Genomic DNA, 11,852 nt, shown 5'->3' with positions numbered 1-11,852 from the left:
CAGCTCCAGGTGTCTCCGGAGATACTCCAGCAGGGTTGTAGAGGAACTCACCTCACTGCCCACTAGAGATAAAACCATTAAACTTAATTTACGTAACTTCAAAAGTGCTATTCATGATTTATTTCCTAATTTGATTATAATAAAAGCACTTGCGATTTTATAAGGACTCTTAGCTTAGATAGTATTGGTATTATATAACAATAAATAGCATTGTTTACCTGAACATTGTAAGTTGTTGACTCGAAACTGAATTCTGGACATGACTAAACGACGATCAAAACATCAATCAACTGAATTAAGCGTTCTCATGAACCAACTGTTGTTGTAAGTGTGCATGCAATATTGTAAAAGGAATTTTTTTGTACATATATGGAGTATAACAGTACGAATCGGTTTTTACGACAATACAAATTCTCGAAAGTAATTACATATACATAGGACTTGTAAATAAAAGGTGTTTCATAATGTAACAATATTCTTGGTTCTGTGATGTTATCAACAACGTTGATGAGAACTGCTTGAAGGCCGATCTTAATATACTTAATATAAAAATCATATTTAACACAAACAAACAAGGTTATACAAAAACAGGTAGATATGGAAAATGTTGATTGATTTCTGAATCACCGTCTTAATTGAGTCGCGTCCCGGATCTAACTTTAATTTATTAATACCCTATAGAATTTAAAAATACTGAATTGCAATTTTGGAATCTTAGAAAGAGTACTAAGGAATTATTAGGTGTACAGACATAAAGGATATAATAAAACGACATACCATCTAGTGCAGTCGAGTAAAAAAATGTGAAAATAGCCGTAAATATTGTACAGCTCTTCGTATTACATTCAAAAAATGCAATGACTTTTTTACAGAATGTCTTGAACATTATAAAAAAATGCTTTATTAATAATGTTTCAAGGTCATACAACTCCAGGCTGTTTTCAAATTTACTGAAACATAAAATTGTATACAAAGGTCAGTGTTTGTTAATATAGTTTCTCTTTAAAGACACTTCCTCTGAATGTATATAAATTCAATTTGAATAAAAGAACATCGACATATGTTATAGTCATTTAAATGTAGGTGTGAGTGTTGTTACTTTCGGTATAGGTGCAATGAGTTTACTCACACAAATAGTTTCTATAACTCGAAGATTATTTTTCATCAATAAAACAAGATCACTATTCCAATATATATATATATATATTTTATAAATTTTTATCATATAATGATAACATGCAAGGCAAACATTACCTACGCAAAAATTAAAACGAAATGGCATTGGTTAACAAAATTATCCTCAATAATTTCAATTTGTTGTACATAGATCGCCAATCATTAAATTTATAATCTTGTCTGTATATATCACGGTTATTTTGTCAAATTATTATAATAAAAAGCGCCGTCTGTTCTAATATAAATTTTATTATGAAACCAAGAACCCAGAAAAAGAGCCTTTTGAATAACATTTTTAAATTAAAAGATTTTTCTATCAAAACATTATAATGCATAGTTTAAATATTTTATTTCATGAGTTTATCGAAGAAAGCAGAATGTTCATTGTTATGTTTTCTGACATACTCGCTTTAAGAAAAGTATGTAGTTTGGCTACTTTTCTTTGTACAGGTTATGTCAATGACTAGTGATCTCATTAAAATATAAAATGCAGGAAAAGCTTATAAAATATAAACTATTCTAAAACAGTAGAAAGATGTAACACTTGATTCAATAAAAAAAAACACGAGATAATTTCAAACATAATGATACCGAAGTTTTCAATGAAAAAATATATCAGTGTTAAGTAAGTTCAGGCTGACAAGTTATTTTTTTTAAATGAAACTAGTATTATTCGGATTTACTACGCGGATTTTATTATTTAAAAACTACATAATCCCGACGTTTCGGTTACTTTGCAGCAACCGTGATCACGGGCAGACGAGGTGTGAATGTCTGTCAGTTGGTCCTTGTTATTTATCATCTACCGCCATCGATTTCTTAATTTTCTGGCGTACCGCTCTGGATGCCGGCAGAATGCGCTCACGGTGTCTTGAGGTCCTGCGGTGTGGTTTCGGACATGGGATTTTATATTTTTAAGAACGGGGTCCCAGGTGTTTGATAGATTCCAGCCATCTTCTCTATTGAAATTGGGATGTTTTTTAATTTCAATAGCCTCGCGAATTAATCTCGGTATATACTTGTCTTCCCGAGCGAGGATTTGAGGTTTATCAAAACGAATGTAGTGGCCTGGTTTGTCCATCGTGTGTTCACACACTGCTGACTTCGACGCGCGCCTCTTTTTGATGTCTGAGATGTGTTCCTTAACCCTTGTACCGATGCTCCTCATCGTCTGTCCAATGTATGACAAGCCACAGTCACAGTCGAGTTTGTATACACCCGCTTGTTGTAAAGGAATGTTACTCTTGATTGGTCTCAAGAATTGGCTCACTTTCTTATGTGGTTTGTAAATAGTTTTAATGGAAACCTTCTTCAAGATGTTGCCTATTCTGTCAGTAACTCCCTTCTCATATGGTAGTATCGCAGGTTGTCGTTCAACTGTGGGTGGCTTCAGGTGGTTCTTGCGATGCTGGCGAGGCACGGGCAGGTTGTTGATGGTGAGAGCATGTTTTACATGCTGCAGCTCGGCCTCTAGGTGGTCAGCATCACAAAGGTGTTGGGCTCTCTGTAACAAAGATTTGCCAACGGTAGCTAACTGTATAGGGTGGTGGTGCGAGTTACACAACAAGCGGGTGTATACAAACTCGACTGTGACTGTGGCTTGTCATACATTGGACAGACGATGAGGAGCATCGGTACAAGGGTTAAGGAACACATCTCAGACATCAAAAACAGGCGCGCGTCGAAGTCAGCAGTGTGTGAACACACGATGGACAAACCAGGCCACTACATTCGTTTTGATAAACCTCAAATCCTCGCTCGGGAAGACAAGTATATACCGAGATTAATTCGCGAGGCTATTGAAATTAAAAAACATCCCAATTTCAATAGAGAAGATGGCTGGAATCTATCAAACACCCGGGACCCCGTTCTTAAAAATATAAAATCCCATGTCCGAAACCACACCGCAGGACCTCAAGACACCGTGAGCGCATTCTGCCGGCATCCAGAGCGGTACGCCAGAAAATTAAGAAATCGATGGCGGTAGATGATAAATAACAAGGACCAACTGACAGACATTCACACCTCGCCTGCCCGTGATCACGGTTGCTGCAAAGTAACCGAAACGTCGGGATTATGTAGTTTTTAAATAATAAAATCCGCGTAGTAAATCCGAATAATACTAGTTTCATTTAAATGAATACTCGCGAAAATCTTAGATCTCATTATATTTTTTTTAAGCTGAGTTATTTTGAGTACCGAAGGTTTTTAAAACGAGATAAATGTCAGATTTGTCAGATTATTTCTTGCTTTAACATTAAAGTGCCAGTAACTGTTGTAATATAAAATACGAGAAATATTAGCGACAACAATTCGATATAGCTGTTTTGTAACCCTTCTGACTACATATATATACATATGCATATATATCATTTCTTAAATACAATTATTTAAGGGAAGAATGTGAAAATGTAAGATTTTACAATTAAAGCACTTCTTATTCTTCTTTGAGCACTACATGCATCATGCAAAAAAATCGTTCGAAAGGTACAAAATAAAGGAAGTTATAATAAAAATTGTTTTATAATGACCATAAAATTTATATAGCGGAAAAGGGTCACTTTTTTACCCATAGTACCTGTCACACTTATTAAGGCTATGAATACCAAGTTTCATAAAAACCGGGTCATAATTTAGTAAGATACAGTTCAATAAACAAGTGAATCGGGAAGAAAATTTGAAACATGGAGAAAATTGAGTTTCGCGCAGTTATGAAATTTCTTACCCAGCAAAAAAAACATCCTCAGATTATTTTGGAATTTATTGATCGTCTATTTCTGGGGACTCTTGCCCTGACAAAACCATGGTTTACAAGTGGGACAACCTCTTCAAACAAGGCAGAGAGAGAGTAACTGGCGATGAAACTTGGCTTCATCACAATGAGCCTGAGTCCAAACAAGACTCTATGCAGTGGCATAAAAAGTACACCATTCCCAAAGCAATTCAAACTGTACCCGTCGACCAGAAAAGTCATGGCCAATGTTTTGTAGGATACAGAGAACATTCTTCTTAATGACTGCAAATAAAAGGGTACCTCTATAACTGGAGAATACTACGCTACACTATTAGAACGTCTTCGAGATGCTACGAGGGAGAAAAGGCGGGAAAAATTGACCAAAAGGGTGCTCCTTTTGCACGACAATGCATTTGTGCACAGGGCGTAAGTTGCGATAGCTGCTGTACAAAGAATGGGTTTCGAAATGTTGGAACATTCTCCCTATAGTCCAGATTTAGCCCCAAGCAATTATTATTTATACCCAAAAATGAAAAAGACCTTCGAAGGAAGAAATTTTCCAGCGATGAAGAAGTCAAGAGCGCAATTTCGGCCAATATCGACGATAAAGACAAAAAATTTTTTTCGAAGGTATAAATAAATTAATTGATCGGTCTAATATATATATATATATTAGATTTAAAAGAGAATACCTCAAGAAGGAAAATAATTTTGAGTTTTATGTCTTACTTTATACCCCCCATTCCGCGAACTTTTTGACCCATTCTCGTATTTTAAGAATAAAAATCCTTTTCGTCAAAGAATTTCAGTATATGCTTAAAGTTTAGTCATTGCTTATGAGAAATCAATCAGGAAATTTGTTTAAAGAATAAGGAGAAGAAGAGTTCGACCCAAATTTTGAATCTAGCACATACAACTCCTGTCTTACTGGAAGTTGCCTGTATATCAAAGTAAAGCAACAGAATGCTTTGAGAGTAAATGTACTAGGTTCGATTAAAATTCCTATCATAACGTAACAAGCATACACATTAATTTTTTTTGTCTTTTTTATAAATAACAACGTTTAATATTTTCACTCATAGAATTTTTCTGTATATTATACGTTATCTAAGTTACCACATAAAAAACCACGTCTCAAGACTGTGCCTTATAAAAAGTGGAAGAAGGAGATTGATTATAATAAATTAACAAAAACATAAGATCAAAACATTCCTAAATAATAAAAAACTAAGCCTAATGATTTGTTTGTATAAGTTTTCAAGAATCGGGTTGAGTTCGAGCCGTGTACGGATCATATTTATTTATGGAATTAAACTTTAAGTTTAAATTAAAGTTTGTTCACTTCAACATTTTCAACTTCCAGAAGCGTGTTTGCTGATGTGGGGGAAAAAAATTCTGTATACTTAGTCCAAGTTTTTGTTTCTACGTTTCCCTTTTCTTAATCAACAACGCAGTTTAATACTAAAATGTGATAAGATTTATGATGGAAAAATTATCTACTCTTATTATGTCACATGACGATACCAACTTAAATACGAGACTAAACATGTCTTACGTCTTGCTCCCACTTCTACCGCGTACAATTCCATGACGAACCTATTTCGAGTAAGTTCGTTTGTCAGCTCGTAATATTTATTGACCTTGATGGCATGGTCTTTGTAGATGTTGGTTTCCCAAAGAACCGTAAGCTCTATTATCACAACGCGCTTTAAAATTCGTGAATGCGTAAATATGTATGGTCTGAAGGCCGACGCTTGGGATTTAATATTGTTTCTCATACGTCCATCATTATAGTCCAATCCGAAGCCGCTTTAAGAATAGAGTAAGGCTTGACGTTTGATTTTATAGCCTCAGTGCCTTCTTTCACAAAATCTACTGATCCCTCGTTTATGGTTATTTCCCTTTGCGCTCTGGCTATCGAAAGACTAACCGTTTCACGTATGATTTCCAGAACCCTATAGTGACGACGCGAGTATTGAACCTTACAGCAAATACTTAGCAGTTCCGACTGCCTTCCCACAGATATAGCAAGTTTTTTCGGTAACTTTACCCCATCTTACTAAATTACTCTGATCCGGAAGGGTCATTGGGAACGCAATGAGAAAAAAATTTAGCAATGCTTTATTTTATTTAAACTTAGGAAAGGAAATTAATGAAAAGTTTTTGGTGTCAAATACTTTTACTGCTATTTTATTTTATTACTAAACTTATCGATGACTTTTATTTATTAGTATTGTATAAAACCGTCTAACTGTCGAAAATTCTCTGATGGCAGGAAAGATTTTACATACTATTTTTTCAACAATACTTTAAGATTTGTAACAGTTCTTACTTTTAATGGTTTCAAATGTCGTGTAATGTTATAAGTAATGCCATTTCATAAGGAACTGAATGCTTCGTACTAAAGGAAATATGTAATCTGTTTACTAAAAAAAACTGGACGTCCGAAAAGATATAAAAAATAAAAGAAAGTTATGAGCGTCTCATAACATAAAATAACAACATGCTATCATAATGTGAAATTGCTAAAGTAATTATGATCATATAATTTTATTGGATTTATAAAATAATACAAATCCTTGTTATTATAATGGCTATACGCGATGAAATATTCCTTCCGTGAAAGAACAAAGTAGATTTTTTTCTATATTATTAGAGGAGATCGTTTATACATAAATAAAACGTTTTTGTGAATAATAATTGTGTCGTTGTTTCTTCTGAATATGAATTGAAATTATGGAATAAATGATACAATATATAAGTTATAGTGATTCAAGTATGGAGTGCTTAAAGAATTTAATTCGCAGTTGTTTTTGCCAAACTCATAGACACCAAAATAAATACATTTAAAATGATTTTGTATAAATTTGTTTCGAATTAGTTTTGTCTTAATTTACTTTATTGAAAAATGGCTTCATTAAAGTAAATAAAGTGAAATAAAAATAAAAATTTCTCACTAATCGGAAACATTTCTGTATTTTTTCTGGCATTTTCATAAACACATAATGATATCTAAGTTTTTCATGTTTACTTATTTACACGAAACTACTACAACTGTGGGTTGTTACTTGCTTGTTACTTTGGACAAATAAAGAGGAGCAGCGATATAAGAGTTAAAAAAACATGTCCGGGACATTAAGAGCGCGTGAAGACAGGTGTTAACACACAATGGACAAACCAGGCCAATACATCCAGTTTGATAAACCACAAATCCTCGCTCGTGAAGACAGGTACAGGCTGAGACTAATCCGCGAGGCCATTGAAATTAAAACACATCCCAATTTCTATAGAGAAGATGTCTGGAATCTAGCTAACCCGTGGGACTTCCTCCTATAACATAAAATTCCATGTCCGTGACCATATCACATGACCTTGACACAAAGTAAGCGCATTATGAGTGCATATACAGAGGTACGTTATAAAATTAAGAAACCATTGGCGGGAGACGGCGGATAACAAGACTTTCATCTCACCTGCTCCCGATCACGGTTGCTGTAAAGGAACCGAAACATTATTAGGGGTTATCTCGTAAAAAAATCTTAGATTCTATTATATGTACTCATATTTATTCATAGAAACTGGTAATTCTAATGCAACGCCCTTTCAGTAAATTTAATTCATTCATACTTGATACCAAAAAACATCATCCAAAATCTGTCTGGAAATTAATTCCTATCAGTCTGAGCGCACCGAGTTTTGTGATATACCATTTCCGGTTTTCTATACCAATTTGCGCAACATCCTGAACAAATTCTACCATGGGACCTATAAAAATATGACCATCGGATAAAAATAATCTTATGACGTACATTGAAGGTTTTGTTGCATATTGGACTTTCAGTGCTTTTAGAAACCAAGAAATGTGTAGCTGATTGTATATATAATAATTTTCTTCTTACCTTGTAAATGTTCTGCCGTATTTAATTATGTTCCAGATTTATATAAAAATATTTGTGTTGTATTTTGCTGTTTGTAATAGAATATATTGTTAAGAAGAGATTGTGTATTTTGTAAGAAATCGAATTATACCTTATTTGGTAAAGATCGAATAACCTTACAGACTACAGTAAACATACGTAAAAATAGTCTTCAAGAAATAAAATATTACCGAGCACTGAACATTAATTCATATTTTGCTATAATATTTTAGTAGGCGATTATTGTAATATAAAGTCATAGACTCATATACATTAAAACACTAAAAATGTATTCTTTTATAATCATATCTCTTTATGAACTATAGATTTTGTTGTTTATTACGACTTTCGAGCAAACAGAATTGATCGCACGCTCACATAAACTCGAAGGGCTAGGATTCAATCAGACTTTATCAGGCAGATAGTCGATTATTATTCTCAAATTTACGTCATTTATTGTTTTTCTATTTCTCCTCTATTTTCATAAACGAAATGACCATATTAGTCTCGATTCATGTCAACGACGATAATGTAATAATATTACCGGTACACTATCAGTCGTCCAAAATATAACATTGACCTCGAACACTACTAACAACTCCGTCACTAGATGGCGCTAGTAGTATTCTAGATCGCGGTATCGTTTCCATTATTCAGTACAATATAGAGTTTGGACACCGTTGGTATCGTCGCCATCAGAAGGGTCTTAACTGACTCGACTGAACAGCGAGTGATGAGTTTGGATATGAATCTTGTGATTACAATCCGCTCGGCTTCACTTCAACTATCGCAGAGGTGAAGATCGATGATCTGACGCTGTGGCCATTTAAAAATTATTATATAAACCGCATAATTCTTTACTCTCTAAGAACCACGAGAGCTTTAGAGACAATTTTTTTCTAACTATAATCCGTACCACTTTATAAAACGAAGCTTCTTGGTTTAAAAAAAATAAAATAAATTGATTTAAACTAAATAGTTAACTATAATAAGCGTTTATTTTTGAAACGATTGCAATTTTTTTTTTTTTGAGATCGTTTTGTTTCATGTAACGTCTGATTAAAGCGTATTTCTCTAGTATCCATGCTATTGGAGTTGTAGAACATATTTTATACTTTAAAGTTAATAATTACACTTTGTTGATTTACATTTGTTGATTACTATATTTTATGGGTTCTTAACAGCTATTGAAAGAGAAGTTTTAATAAACAAATATAAGAAAGAAAGACGCGGAGTTTTATTATTTATAATGTATAATTTTTTTTGAGAAATCGACCAAAAATGTCTCTCAAAATTATAATCTAACCTAATCCTGGCTCCACCTGTCAACATTAGTAGTCTTTACAATCAATGACATTTAAAAAGCATTGACCTTTAAATAAAAATAAATGCCTCAAAAATAATGATAAAGCTAAAAATATATCTTTGAATGAGAAAAATTTCTACAAAATAAACGTTTCTCGATAACAAACAAATGATTTGTAATGTCTTCACAATGTACGAGTTGTAACTAAAATTCAATCAATTACTTGTATGAAATAAACATACAACGTTAGAAAAATATGTTTTAAAACATGAATTTGTTGGCTGGGACTTTTTTGATATTCTTTATATTTTGTCTAACTATAAAAAGACCTCCGTACTTTCACACAATTCTGAAACTTTAATACTTTTCGAAAAATACTTCCTTAAAGAGAATGTATCTGCTAAATATACCAACTTTTTCTCTTACAAACTTAATGGTAGTCATCTAAAAATAACAATACCCATTTAACTACATAAAATTGAAAGTAAGACAATTCAAGGCCCACTAACAATCTAGATAATGTGTAATTTATTACAATGTTTAAAAGTTAAAAAACATAATTAGAAGTAATTAGACGGTGGAGCCCAAATATATGATGTAAACTGGAGCAATAAGACACAAACGAGGATTCATTCTTTAAAATATAAGCTTGAAATATTCGCGTCAAACTTTTTTTGTTATCTAGATTGTACAACTAAAAAAATGGACAAAGTAATATGAAATGAAAAATTTGGAGACTAAAGAATTTCAGTCCAGTACAATTTTCACTAATACCAGTTGATAAATATTTGCTTTAATATTATTTATTATATTTGGATTATGGAGCCGATATAAAAAAAAAACTTTTCTATTAAGGTAGAACTAAATATACCTTTGTAAATTTTGATAACATCAAAATAATATACGTTCATAGACGAACAGAAATTACCTATTGAATCAAGTCACATGAAACAGCTGAAGACCTCTTTCAAGTGTTCTTACTCAGTAAGTGTTCTTACTCAATAGAATTATAATAACAATGTTTTTTATTGGCACCATAATTATGCGCAGACGCATTCCATGAATCAGAGCGTCGCGTGCGGCGGACCGGCGCGGGGGACCCGAGCCAAGTTCAACTTACGCCATCGCTCGTATCTTTAATGACCCTAATGAGGTCGTTTAAGTTACGCATGTGGCGCACATTCCTTATCATATGATCTATTGTAATACTGTGGGAATTCAGACGCGATATTTCTTATTAATTCAGATTCTCGTTCTCATTTATTACTACTGAATTTTCACACATCATGTATTCTTTTGTACCAAATACACGCACACAAACATCCACAGTAAAGGTTTTTTCGCGTCAGGTTTAAAATGGTAAATTCTTTTCAAAAAAATTATTCATTATTATCAAGTAGCCTGTTTTAAAGTGTCATAAATTATTTTTATTTAACGTGTGAACGTGAATATATTACGGTACATGCTAATATTTATAATTGTTCGTATATGATGATAAATTTAATATATTTTTAAATCGTAGTAATTATATTATAATTTCCGTATTACCTTCCTTATTTAAGTATTTATTATTGTTTGTTTGCTCACTTTTCAATGACGCAGCGAATTGTGTAAACCTTGCGTGAGTCACTGCTGAGAAACAGCACTCATAGTAGGGACGTCAGACATAACTTACGGCTACATGATTCGTTTATGTTAAAATAAAGGAAAATTTTTTCATTTATTATATTGACATAAAATTTTTTTTGCACCGAGTTTGATACAAAATTATTTTTATATATAAAATCTAAACGATAGAAATACTAAGTAAGAAATAATATAAGTTTCTGTTTCTATATCATCTCGCTTTAAAAAACATTTTTCAGACTAGCTAGATACCGTCAGAAATATATCCATATGTTATATAAATATATTTCGTTTAAATTATTTTATATATCAATAAAACCATGAGCATCGTCCGTGGTGTTCGGAGTGCCTATTAATATCATTGCTCACAAAATGATAGCCACCAGCGCAGTGAACGATCACGATATCCGTGGAACATACGATAATTGACCGAAACATATTTATAAACACATTAAAATTGATTGGTTCAACATAAGTCAGCGTGCACAGAGTTAATTTATCTGTCTTTACTCGCACACTACCTGAAAATGACTTCAGATAATTAATATCTGTGCGAGCATGACTCTTACAGGATTATACATTTTTGAATTGTTGGTTTTTCTTCTACAGCATTTCAACTAAGTAAAATATATAAAACAAAATAGTCTTACTGTATCATACGATGAAGGTTTAAATTTCGTTTACCATACGAGCCTTACTGTTTTATGTTCACCATAGAGTATAAGTTCTCTTTTGCAATTTCATAATAAATGGCAAATTATTAATATCAAATCAAACTTCCCATATGTTGTCCAAATCGCTGTTATTTCAGAAGGCTGAATAGATTTTAACAACAATAGTAGTATATGAGGAAATAATTACATATTAAGGATTTTCTTCACTATTTAACTTCAATGTTTCTCAGGCCCAACATAGAATATAGCACACATGTAACCCCACGACATCTTTTCTGTCCTCACCGGGTGTTAAAGACGTGGAGCATCTCAAATATTTAAGCACAGTAAATAACGCCTGTACATTACATAATTAACGAAACTCAATCATCTGTTTTTTTACCAAACTGATAGTTTTAGCACCCACGAGAAGTAGGCCA

The sequence above is a fragment of the Danaus plexippus genome, chromosome 7, assembly GCF_018135715.1.
Source record: "Danaus plexippus chromosome 7, MEX_DaPlex, whole genome shotgun sequence".
Classification (NCBI taxonomy): Eukaryota; Metazoa; Arthropoda; class Insecta; order Lepidoptera; family Nymphalidae; genus Danaus; species Danaus plexippus.
Note: the sequence above shows the minus strand (reverse complement) of the source record.